The sequence below is a fragment of the Lynx canadensis genome, chromosome C2, assembly GCF_007474595.2.
Source record: "Lynx canadensis isolate LIC74 chromosome C2, mLynCan4.pri.v2, whole genome shotgun sequence".
NCBI classification, from domain to species: domain Eukaryota; kingdom Metazoa; phylum Chordata; class Mammalia; order Carnivora; family Felidae; genus Lynx; species Lynx canadensis.
In genome coordinates, this window is record NC_044311.2 from 98,087,240 (window position 1) to 98,099,789 (window position 12,550).

At 36.7% G+C, this 12,550-nt stretch overlaps 1 protein-coding gene across 3 annotated transcripts in view; it reads left to right on the forward strand.

Annotated features, from left to right (window-relative positions):
• ZBTB20 (zinc finger and BTB domain containing 20) overlaps positions 1-12,550 on the forward strand; it is a 769,186-nt gene that overhangs the window by 516,874 nt on the left and 239,762 nt on the right. For 2 of the 3 annotated variants that reach the window (XM_032594753.1, XM_030330006.1), the window contains one exon: positions 5,267-5,305. The exons of the other annotated variant lie outside the window; for it this stretch is intronic. The gene's annotated coding sequence lies outside the window, so the exon portion shown is untranslated. The remainder of the gene's footprint in view (positions 1-5,266; positions 5,306-12,550) is intronic. 3 annotated transcript variants of the gene reach the window in all.

The following is a 12,550-nucleotide window of genomic DNA, read 5'->3' on the forward strand; positions in this document are numbered from 1 at the left end:
GATGTTCTGAAAAGGTAACAAAAATGACAAAACTTTGGCTAGATTCACCAAGAAAAAGAGAGAGGGCGAAAATAAATAAAATCAGAAGTTAAAGAGGAGACATCACAACTGATACCACAGAAATACAAAGGAACATAAGACTACTGTGAACATTTTGGATGACCTAGGAGAAATGGATAGATCCCTAGAAACCTACAGTCTTCCAAGACTGAATCATGAAGAAGAATAAAATCTGAATAGACTAATTGCTAGTAATGAAATTTAATTAGTAACAAAAAGCCTCCCAAAAAACAAAAGTTCAATACCAGACAGCTTCACTGGTAAATTCTACTAAATATTGAGAGTTAATACTGATTTTTCTCAAACTCTCCCAAAAAAGAGAATAAAAGTGAACATTTCCAAACTCATTTTATGAGGCCAGCATTACCATGAAACCAAAAGCAGACACGGACACCAGAAAAAAAAAAAAGAGAGAGAGAGAGAGAGAGAGAGAGGAGGGGAGAGAACAGGAGAGGAGGGAGGGGGAGGGGGAAAAGGGAAAGAAAGAAAGTTATAGGCCAATACCCCTGATTAACAATAAGTGCAAAAGTCTTCAATTAGATATTAGCAAACCAAATACAATAGTACATTAAAGAGATCATATCATACATCATGATCAAGTGGGATTTACTCCAAGATACAAGGATGGTTCAACATCCCCAAATCAATCAACATCATACAATGTATTAACAAAATGAAGGATAAAAATCATATGACATCTCAAAAGATGCAGAGATAGCATTTAACAAAATTCAACATTCATTTGTGATAAACAGTCTCAACAAAGGGGCTATAGACCTCAACATGATAAAAACCTTCTATGACAAGTCCACAGCTAATATAATACTTAAAGGTAGAAGATAAAAGCATTTCCTCTAAGAACAGGAACAAAGCAAAGATGCCTACTCTGACTTTTATTGAATATATTATGGCAAGTCCTAGCCAGAGAAATTGATGAAGAGAAACAAATGAAAGTTATCCAACTTGGAAAGGAAGAAGTAAAATTGATGCTATTTGCAGATTCTATGCTATATATATAGAAAATCGTAAAGACTCCACCAAAACAACAACAACAACAAACTATTAGAACACATAAATGAATTTAGTAAGGTTGCAGGATACAAAATCAATATACAAAATTGTTGCAGTTCCTTTTTTTAGAGAGAGAGAGAGTGGAGAGGGGCAGAAGGAGAGAAAGAGAGTGTGGAGCTTGATTTGGAGCTTGATCCCATGATCTTGGGATCATGACCTGAGCCAAGAGTCTGATGCTCAACCAGCTGAGCCATCCAGGCACCCCCAAAATTATTGCATTTCTATATACTAATAATGAACTACCAGAAACCAAAATCAAGAGAACAATACCGTTCAAAACCTCATCAAAAAGAATAAAATACCTAGGAATAAATTTAACCAAGGAGGTGAAAACTGTAAGACACTTATGAAAGAAATTAAAGGAGACACAAATAAATGGAAAGGTATTCTGTGCTTGTGGATTGAGAAAATTAATATGGTTAAAATGTCCATATCACTTAAAGCAATCTATAGGTCCAGTGCAATCCCTATCAAAATTTCCATGGCACTTTTCACAGAACTGGAACAAATAATCCTAAAATTCATATAGAACCACAAAAGACCCTACTATGTCAACCAAAGAAACCTTGAGGATGAATAACAAAGCTGGAGGGATCATGCTCCCTGATTTCAAACTTAAAAAGTTATATGATATGGCACAAAAACAGACACTCAGATCAATGGAACAGAACAGAGAACCCCCAGATGGACCCACAAACGTATGGCCAACTAATATTTGACAAAGCAGGAAAGAATATCCGATGGAATAAAGATAGTCTCTTCAGCAAGTGGTGCTGGGAAAACTGGACAGCAACAGGCAGAAGAATGAACCTGGACCACTTTCTTACATCATACACAAAAATAAACTCAAAATGGATGAAAGACCTAAATGTAAGACAGGAAGCCTTCAAAATCCTTGAGGAGAAAGCAAGCAAAAACCACTTTGATCTTGGCCATAGCCAACTTCTTACTCAACACGTCTCTGAAGGCAAGGGAAACAAAAGAAAAATGAACTATTGGGTCCTCATCAAAATAAAAAGTTTCTGCACAGCGAAGGAAACAACCAGCAAAACTAAAAGGCAACCGACAGAATGGGAGAAGATATTTGCAAATGACATATCAGATAAAGGGTTAGTATCCAAAATCTATAAAGAACTTATCAAACTCAACACCCAAAAAACAAATAATCCAGTGAAGAAATGGGCAAAAGACATGAATAGATACTTCTCCAAAGAAGACATCCATATGGCCAACCAACACATGAAAAAATGCTCAACATCACTCATCATCAGGGAAATACAAATCAAAACCACAATGAGATACCACCTCACACTTGTCAGAATGGCCAACATTAACAGCTCAGGCAACAACAGATGTTGGCGAGGATATGGAGAAAGGGGATCTCTTTCGGTGGGAATGCAAACTGGTGCAGCCACTCTGGAAAACAGTATGGAGTTTCCACAAAAAGTTAAAAATAGAACTACCCTACGACCCAGCAATTGCACTACTAGGTATTTATCCAAGGGATAAAGGTATGCTGTTTCAAAGGGACACATGCACCCCAATGTTTATAGCAGCACTATCAACAATAGCCAAAGTATGGAAGGAGCCCAGATGTCCATCAATAGATGAATGGATAAAGAAGGTGTGGTATATATACACAATGGAGTATTACTCGGCAGTCGAAAAGAATGAAATCTTGCCATTTGCAACTACGTGGATGGAACTAGAGGGTATTATGCCAAGCGAAATTAGTCAGTCAGAGAAAGACAAATATCATATGACTTCACTCATAAGAGGACTTTAAGACACAGAACAGATGAACATAAGGGAAGGGAAGCAAAAATAATATAAAAACAGGGAGGGGGACAAAACATAAGAGACTCCTAAATGTGGAGAACAAACAGAGGGTTACTGGAGGGGTTGTGGGAGGGGGAATGGGCTAAATGGGTAAGGGGCATTAAGGAATCTACTCCTGAAATCACTGTTGCACTATATGCTAATTTGGATGCAAATTAAAAAAACAAAATTAAAAAAAAAAGCTACATGATATTGGCATAAAACAGCCACATATAACAATGAAACAGAGAGCCCATAAATAAACCCACATATATAAGGCCAATTAATTACTATAAAGGAGGCAAGAATATACAATGGGAAAGGACCTTCCGTTCAGTAAATGTTGTTGGAAAACTGGACAGCTGTATGCAAATGAATGAAACTAGACCATTATCTTACATTATATACAAAAGTTAACCCAAAATGGAATAGACTTGAATCTAAGACCTGAAACCATCAAACGTCTAGAAGAAAATGTTGGCAGTAAGCTCCTTTGACATTGGTCCTAGTGATGCTTTTTGGATCTTACTCTGAAGGCAAAGGAAAACAAATGGGACTATATCAAACTAAAAAGCTTCTGCACAGTGAAAGAAACCATCAACAAATAAAATGCAGCCTACTGAATGGGAGAAGATGTTTACAAATCATATATCAAATAAGGGATTACTATCAAAATGTATAAAGAACTCATACATTTCAATAACAAGAAAACAAACAATATAAATTTCAATGGGCAGAGGGCCTGAATAAATATTTTGTAAAGAAGATATACAGATGGATAACAGGTGCATGAAATGTTACTCAACATCACTAATCATCAGGGAGATACAAATCAAAACCACAATAAGATATTACCTTACATCTGTTACAATGACTATAATAAAAAAGACAAGAAGTAACAAGTGTTGGCCAGGATATGGAGTAAAAGCAACCTTGGTGTAATGTTGGTGGCAATGTACATTGGTATAGCCACCGTGGAAAACTGAATGGAGGTTCCTCAAAAAATTAAAAATAGAACTATCATATGATCCAGCAATTTCACTACTATCTATCCAAAGTATCTATCTGAAGAAAGCAAAAACACTAACACAGAAAGATATATGTACCATTATGTTTATTGCAGCATTGTTTACAAGTAACCTTTCTGTATCTATAGATGTATGGATAAAAAACGTGGTATGTAAACACAATGGAATACTACTCAGCCATAAAAAAACAATAAAATCTTACCATTTGCAATAACAAGGATGGATCTTGAGGGTATTATGCTAAGTGAAATAAGTCAGTAAGAGAGAGACAAGTTTCACGTGATTCCCCTTATTTGTACAATCTAAAAGACAAAACAAACAAAACAAAACTCAGCCTCATAAATATAGAGAAAAGGTTGGTGTTTGCCAGAGGGGAGGGGTTGAGGGTATAAAATGGGTGAAAGGGATCAAGAAGTACCAACTTCTAGTTGTAAATTAAATGGCATGAGGATATAAAGTAAAGCATAGAGAATGTAGTCAATAACATATTAATTTTGCATGGTGACAGATGATAACTAGACTTATTGTGGTGGACATTTACCAATCAAATCAAACATCAAATCACCATGTTGTGCACCTGAAACTAGTATAATAATGTATGTCAATTATACCTCAAGAACAATAAATAAATAGGTCTCTAAAACCAGAGAAAATAATTTTATTTCCATGGCAGGGAATCTGATTCCTTTCATTTTATCTCCTGACATAAAGAAAGAAAAGTACCTAAGAAATCATTAAAAAGTTGATATAAAAATAAATCCTCCTTTGAATATATGAGCTATGTAACTTTATTCTCCAAGTGCTTGCTAAGGTCCCAGTTACCCAAGACAGAGCCAGATGCAGGAAAATAATTCATACCAAGACCTATTGTAATGCTAGTAAAAAGGCAGTTGAAGCTTTTTGAAACCATGTTGCTGCAGGTTGATAAAACATTAACCTATGTGCTTTTGAGTTGAAGGAAGAATTTTGTTTGTGGGCATTGGCATGATTGCTCTATGTAAAATGTGGAGGTTGCACACATCTCTAATACAGAAAAGAAAATGCGCAAGCCAGCCATATTCTAACCTTGAATATGTGGTTGCTTTTAATGACACAGTGCATCGAGGTCAAGAGAAGGTGCCCTCAGCAGATGGAAGACTTTCAAAGTGAAAAAGCTTCATTTACATTTAAAATATATTGCATTTCACATGATTTCTGAAGAACACTTGGTTGTTGCAGTTATAACCATGGCTCATTTCTGTAATCATGTGTCAAGTAACTGACTTACCTCATGTTTTTTTCTCTGGCAGGTGTTTTCTGTGGAAGGGCAGTGAAAAAGGTGGAGGAAGGTATTCTTTAATATCTTGTTATAAACCCACTAGGTGTCACTGCTTTCGGTGGGACTCTGGAAAGGAAACTGTCAGAAGACACATCTGTGTCTTGGCAAAAAAACAGATATCATAGCACCTTAACTTTTAACCTCTACTATACATGAAGACCTATGTAGGAGACTTTCTCATGATTATTTGTGCCTGTAGTTCCTTTATTTTGAATTTTTTAAGATGGAGTTTTGCAGTATTTATATTTGAATCCTATTTTGTTCGTAAATAGTTTACTGAAGCTATTCTAAAATATGTATCCGCCTTAACTTTTTAAATACCCAATGGAATTATTAAAGGCATTTAAGTGCTTTGGTAACATAGAATGCATTCAGAAGGTTTGATCTCACATCGTTTATCAGGTACTTTAGGGATGAGATGCCACATACTTTCATGCCAGTGGTATGGAAACAATTTTCTTCTTTCTTTTTTCTTATCCTGCCTCTCATGTGTGTTCTTTCTCTCTTCTTGTTCTTCCTTTCTCTCCCAGTTTCATGAAAATTCATTTATCTGTGACATTTAAAGACTCTGTCTGAGAGGTGTCTGGAGCTGTGGCTGGCTGTGTACATCAATAGTTTCTTGGAATGTGGCACTCTGTCAATATTTGGGGGCCTCAGTAACCGCACTTAAATGCAGTGCCTGCCAGCGATCACTCTCTTGGTATCTCAGTAACAAGTCCGAATGAAGGGATATTAGCATGTCAAATTCTTTTACAACTGGCAAGACTTTGTTGACAGTATATGGGCATCTTGCATTTGCCTCTTGCACCTTTCTGTTTGTGTATATGATGTCACTTTTCCCTCTGTGTAAAAAAAATAGGAATCTCTGAAACATGCTATTATGAAACCAAAATAAATGGCATCATTGTACAATCTTGATTTGGTAGGTTTTATAGTATATAGCTATACGCATAGGAAACATAGTCTTTATTATATTCGAGGTATTTCTTTTTTGCTTTGGTTGTATGTGGACCAAAATTATTGTTGCTATTTTATGGCAGAAATATATATGTTAAGACTTTCTAGGTGAAGTCTCCATAGTTTATGTATGAGTCTAGTGTGATAGAGATTTAGCTACATAAAAAGAAATATTAGTAGGTTGGAGAAACAAGATAATTCTTGTAAACAAAAACTGTTTACATTTTCAAACATTTCTTAGTGATCCTTTCTACTTCTCAGTGAAATGGGCCATTTATAAATTAAATCATTAAAGCATTATTTGGTCAACTTTCCCTTGAACTACCCTAGATAATAGCATATTGGCCTTTCGAGGTTTGTAAGAGAGACCAATATTAGGGCAACATTTTAGTTACGGAAATACTGTGCGCTCTCAACCTGTGTATAATCTTGATGATATCCTCTAATGAGAATCTGTCAGGAATCAGAACTTTAAAGAAAGGAACATGGAAGATGAGAGTTTACCAGCAAACCAGTCTTATCTTGGAGATCTACATCCAACCCAAGGATGGGTATGGAAGGATTTGCCAAGCTTTAGGTCCTGCTCAGATTAAATAATGCAGGTTTCCTATATCCAAGAGACTATCCTGGAACTATTAATGCCCCTGGATGGAATTATTAGCTACTGCTTCCTTGGACTCATTAGACCAGCAATAACTCCTAAGTTGAATGAATTCACCCAAGCTTCATTTCATTCACAGATCTTTCCCAGTATGGATTTTCAATCTAGGTCCCTAACATATGAGTACTCACTTACCATGGGAAGTGTTCTTGTTAGGACTGAGGAAAAAAGTACCTAGTTAACAGTATTAATGTAGTTTCAATACAACTGAACACAAACTCAGGACTTCTAGGACCTCTAGTTATACTTCAGAAAAGGAAACACACATATTTATTTGCCTCATAATTATGACTCATATGTAAGGCTAAAAGTTCACTTGATCAGCTATAAATGCTGCCTCCAGATTTTATTTCATAATATATAAATCATTTTTTAACTCCAATCAGTCATCATCTTTGGTAGGCTGAAGGCCTCTTGGGAGTGTCATATTAAACTAGACAGCATAGATGGACAAAGAAATGTCACAAGGACTCCAACCATCAAAGATCATCTGGCAGTGTAAGGGCAGGTCTTGAATTCAAAAAAGAAAAAAATGGGCACAAGGATTGAGAGAACAGGAAAAAGGAGAGCCTAGGTATACATGGATTTGTAACATGGCCTGGATCAAGAGATTTGGTATTTTTCTTCATAATTCATTTACAAAAAATATATAGTAACATCCACAGATGCTGATGAAGAAATAATGCTCTCCTGTCTCCTGTCTGTACTTAGATCTTTTTGTGGTCCAATAGAGGAAGAGGAAAAATCCAATATATGGCATTAGTCATAAAATTTTTATACTACCAAAACTTTATTTCGAGATATAATAGAGAACATTTTCAGAACCTTCCATGGACGAATTAGAAACGTCTCTATTGCTAACAGTAAAACTCATCTGCTGGGCTTAGAATGTAACCTCCTCTTACTCTGGATTCAGAATCTTATGAATATACATTATATCTGTTCTTTATTATATACTGTTTGTTTAATGTTAGACACTAATCCTTTCTGGGGCAGAGAAAGAAACCAGAATAAGATGAGAATAAAGAATCGTCCTGCAGAATTTATAGCTAAGGACAGAAGGAATTTTGTTTTCTTTTGGATCACTTCAGACACATTTTGGAACTGTAGTTGAAATTTGATGGGCTGCAATTTAACCATCTCTTTTCATTAATACTAGAATGTTCTCTTGCTTAAACCAGGAAAGACTTGGATTCTTCTCCCTTAGAGATGCTAGCCACTTCTTCAGCTCTTTCTTTGCCAGTGTATATTTTGTCTACTGATCACCGAGTAAAGTGACAGAAATAAGGACTGTGGGACAGAGTGCTGAAGGAGTACCTCTGATCCCACCTAAGCAGGGAAGGCGCATACATTGACTCTTCAGCATTGGCTACCCCTTCCAGAAAAGAAATAGCTGCCTGACTGGATGGCTAATAATCAACAGAACACTTGAATGGGTTGTTTACAAGGCCTATCTTAACATAAAGTGCAATCTTCTATTGCTATGGAGATGACCTTTGTTGGTGATAGACATCACTCAAAGAGACATCCACAACCCCCACCCCACATGGCACAAAAAGTAAATGGGTCTATCTGGTTTTGTTAGGTCCCAGTCACAGGGACACCTTTACTCAGAAATCAGTCTCCCTCCATTTTTTAATCAATAAGTTGTCATTCTTATTTTTAGTTCATGAATGTTTGAATGATTTATAATAGTTACTCCCTCCACCCTCCTAAGAAGTCTACTTGCCAACTTTTAACTGAAAAGGACCCCATGTAAGAGGTGTTATTACTACTAAAGAAGTGATTTTTAGGACTCATCTCAAGATCTAGTTTAAAGAAAAGGCAAAAACTGAATTTCTGATGTACGTACACCAGAATGGAGACCGTTGCCTTTGTTCTTTTTGAAAAAAGTGAGCTTTTGAAATAACTATATGCTTCTCTATAATCAAAGCCCTCTTTTCCCCAGTAATTACAAAGGATATACTTTTCAGTTTCGACTCAAGTAATAGTGACTTAGATGCCACCTGCTTAAATAGCAGCCATGGATCCAGTGACCATTTATGTGCCCAGAAGTAATGACTGTTCAGTTTTGTAGGTGAATCTCTTGGAATTGTGTGCTGGGAATAGACTAGATCAGGGCTTAGATTAGTTGATTAGATTAATTGTAATAGGTATAAGAATGGATTATCCTGTTAGAAAATATACACTATAGCTTTCTATAGAATAAAATTCTATAAAAACAATAGGCTAGTCAAAAATTGAGAATAGGCTGGATTAAGAATAGATAGGACTAAGTATTTTAGAGGAAGATTCTCTAGAAATTTAATAAATGAGCTTTCCATTAAAAACATTGTTATATTTGTATTTAATATAATTTTAAAGTAAAATCATCATAGAAATTCAAACTCTGACAAGAATGGTGCTCTGTGGCTGATCACCCAGGAAAGCTGCAGTTATGTTCTAGCTTAGCTTGTGGGTGATAATACTTCCACATTTGACTTCATTGTCCCTTCTCTGCCAAAATGAGACTCACTATTTGGGAAACTGTACCTGAAAATAGTCATTTTGATACTTCTATCTGTAAGTTATTGACATGGAAATCTAACCTCCATGCAAGGAAATACCCCCAGAAAAACCCCAGTGAACTGATTTGCCAATCCTCTGACAATGCTAGGACATTAGGTAATATGCAATGCATACTGGTATGTTTTCTTTCTTGGCCCAGTGAGAGCTCTGGTGAACTAAGGCAAAGTTAGAGTTATGATATCACTCCACTCAACTAGCAGAGCTTTGAATTTTGCCTCAAATGACAATCCACCAATAAATCATTAAAATTTCTCATTTATTTTATTTGATGCCAAGCACTTCAGAATTCTCAGGAAATGTCTATGAAGGGATCAGTCAATATGGAGAAGTGTAGAAATGGTATGCCATTGGGGTCCATCCTGGATTCTGGTTTTTGATTGCCTTGATTATCTAAACACATGGTCTCCAATATGAGCAAACTCGGTGTAGTCTAAATTATTGGTAGCAGCACTTCAATATGCAAAATCAATTTTAATTTAAAATTGTATTTTAAGGGGCGCCTGGGTGGCGCAGTCGGTTAAGCGTCCGACTTCAGCCAGGTCACGATCTCGTGGTCCGTGAGTTCGAGCCCCGCGTCGGGCTCTGGGCTGATGGCTCAGAGCCTGGAGCCTGTTTCCAATTCTGTGTCTCCCTCTCTCTGCCCCTCCCCCGTTCATGCTCTGTCTCTCTCTGTCCCAAAAATAAATAAACGTTGAAAAAAAAATTAAAAAATAAAATAAAATAAAATAAAATTGTATTTTAAGAAGGAGTAAGAAGGGAAAAGTGATGCAAAACCACATTGATAACAGGACACCAGATATTTCAAATGGTTGCAAATCACGATTTTAGACGTCGAGGACAGGGAATGCATGCTTTAAAAGTATGGTGTTTTTATGCGCAGTGGCCAAATTACAGTAATTTGAGACTTGGGAGAGAGGACAATCATTTGAAATGGACACTCAGTAAAACAGAAAATAAACAGAATGTCATTAAATAATGGGGAGAGGTAGCATTCTTCACAGGAGGGGAAGCAAACCTCCCAAGTGGCAGTCCATTCACACCTCCCTCACTACATGTATATAAAATTTCATAATAGCTCTACTAGCTTGCATATGTTAACAGCTGCTAAACTAATGCCACGTACCTGAACATACATATCCACATTGCTTGCTTTCTGTGGGACTGTCTTCTTTCTCCGCAAATTAAAGAGTCTGCAGGGGAAGGCATATAACTTTGTTTCTTTTGAATCTTCTCTTAAGTCTTGTATTTTCCATTACCCACCATGGTTTGGCAAATGTCACTGATGGACTGAAAATAAAGCATGACTAGCTCTGTGGGCACAATAGCACCTAGAAGTAGAGCACAGAAAGTTAATCAGGAGTGTGAAAGGTAAAACAGAAATTTAAAAATAGCTGTAATAGTGAAATTCTTAAGAAGCATGCAGAATATAGACATTGCCGCTATTTCCTCTGAGCATAGATCAGACACTTAATCATTCTTCTCTGAATTCACTAAAATTTGAAGGAACATCTTAGTGAGAAAGAGTTATAAAACACTTCCCCCCTCCCCCCATTTAAATTTAACATTTTGAGAAAAAAAAAAGTTCTTTAAGGGACAAATGTCTCAAAGACATGGAGACTTTTTTGCTTATCTTAGAAAAAGGAAAGTTGAGTTACTGAGCTAATTCCAGCTTTTAAGCAAGTTAAGGGAAATAAGAAATGAGATTTTCTGTTTTCTTCACTGAGGATCCATAGTAATAAAATATGCTTATCCTTATCCTGCAACAAAAAATCTTTAGGTTTGATAATGAGGTAGGGTCTTGATAGTGAAGCTTCTGAATACCGAAGGGGAAGTTGTGAGATTGGCTTCTGTGAGGCTCTTTAACTTAAATCGGATAGACCCCCATCTTCTGGACCAGTTTACCTGTGTCAGGGGGAAGAAAAGGAATGATTTCTCTAGGCGGTTCACATTTTTCACACGTTTCTTCTCTCCTTTTTTTTTTTTTTAAAGCCACTGTTATTCAGAGGCAAAAACTGCGGGAAGCTACGGGGATTTCTAAATGTGCTTGGCAAATGGGAAAGCAATAGCAGAGCCACCAATGAATCATGAATCACACTAGATTACTCTGTGTTACATATGCTCACTTATGTAGCCATCACACTCTGTTACAATCATTTCCTATAACAATTGATTTACTACAAACTTTCAACAGTGGTTGAAAAAAAATTTGCTCGTGAACAAAGAAATTAGAGCATATTGTTCAGTGCTCTATAAAAAGGTATAGTAGACTTTTAGTGCAAAAGTTATCACATTTCACTCTCTGCTTGTTGGTGTCAGTATTCAAAGTCAAACCCATTACCATTAAACTTAAACCATCTAGGGTCTCCTGGGTGACTCAGTCGGTTGAGTGTACGACCTCAGCTCAGGTCATAATCTCATGGTTCATGGGTTTGAGCCCCCATCGGGCTCTATGCTGACAGCTCAGAGCCTGGAGCCTGCTTCCAATTCTGTGTCTCCCTCTCTCTCTGCCCCTCCCCTGCTCTCGCTCTGCCTCTCTCTCTCTCCTTCTCAAAAGTAAATAAACATTTTAAAAAATTTAAACTTAAACCATCCCCTTCCTACTGCAGTAAGTGAAATATTTTTGATTCATCTCCAAAAATATAAAGCCAATAAGTGTTGGTGGTATTTGCTATAAATAAGGGGAGAGACCCACAGAATGCAGTTAGGGAGAAGACATCCTCAATTAGAAAAGAAAAAAATCTGCCAAACTCCTCCTATTTGCCAAGCACTCATCTAGGAACTGGAGGTTCAGAGGCAAATAAGTTTCCATCAGTAAAGAGTGCTCACAGACTACTGAAAACAGACACATACACGGGTAACTCTAGTTAAATAGATATGTATTGGAGTAAAGGTATAAGCAAGGTACTCTATAGATTTTCCTGGGACAATTCTGGTTTGTGCCTATGGTGGTTTAATTATTCATAGGGTCCTTATATGCCCTGGTTTAGACAGTAAGTTATACGTTTACCCTATAAATAGCTATAGCCGTCAAATCTGCCTGAGGTTGTCTAGCGAGAGTTTCCACAGATT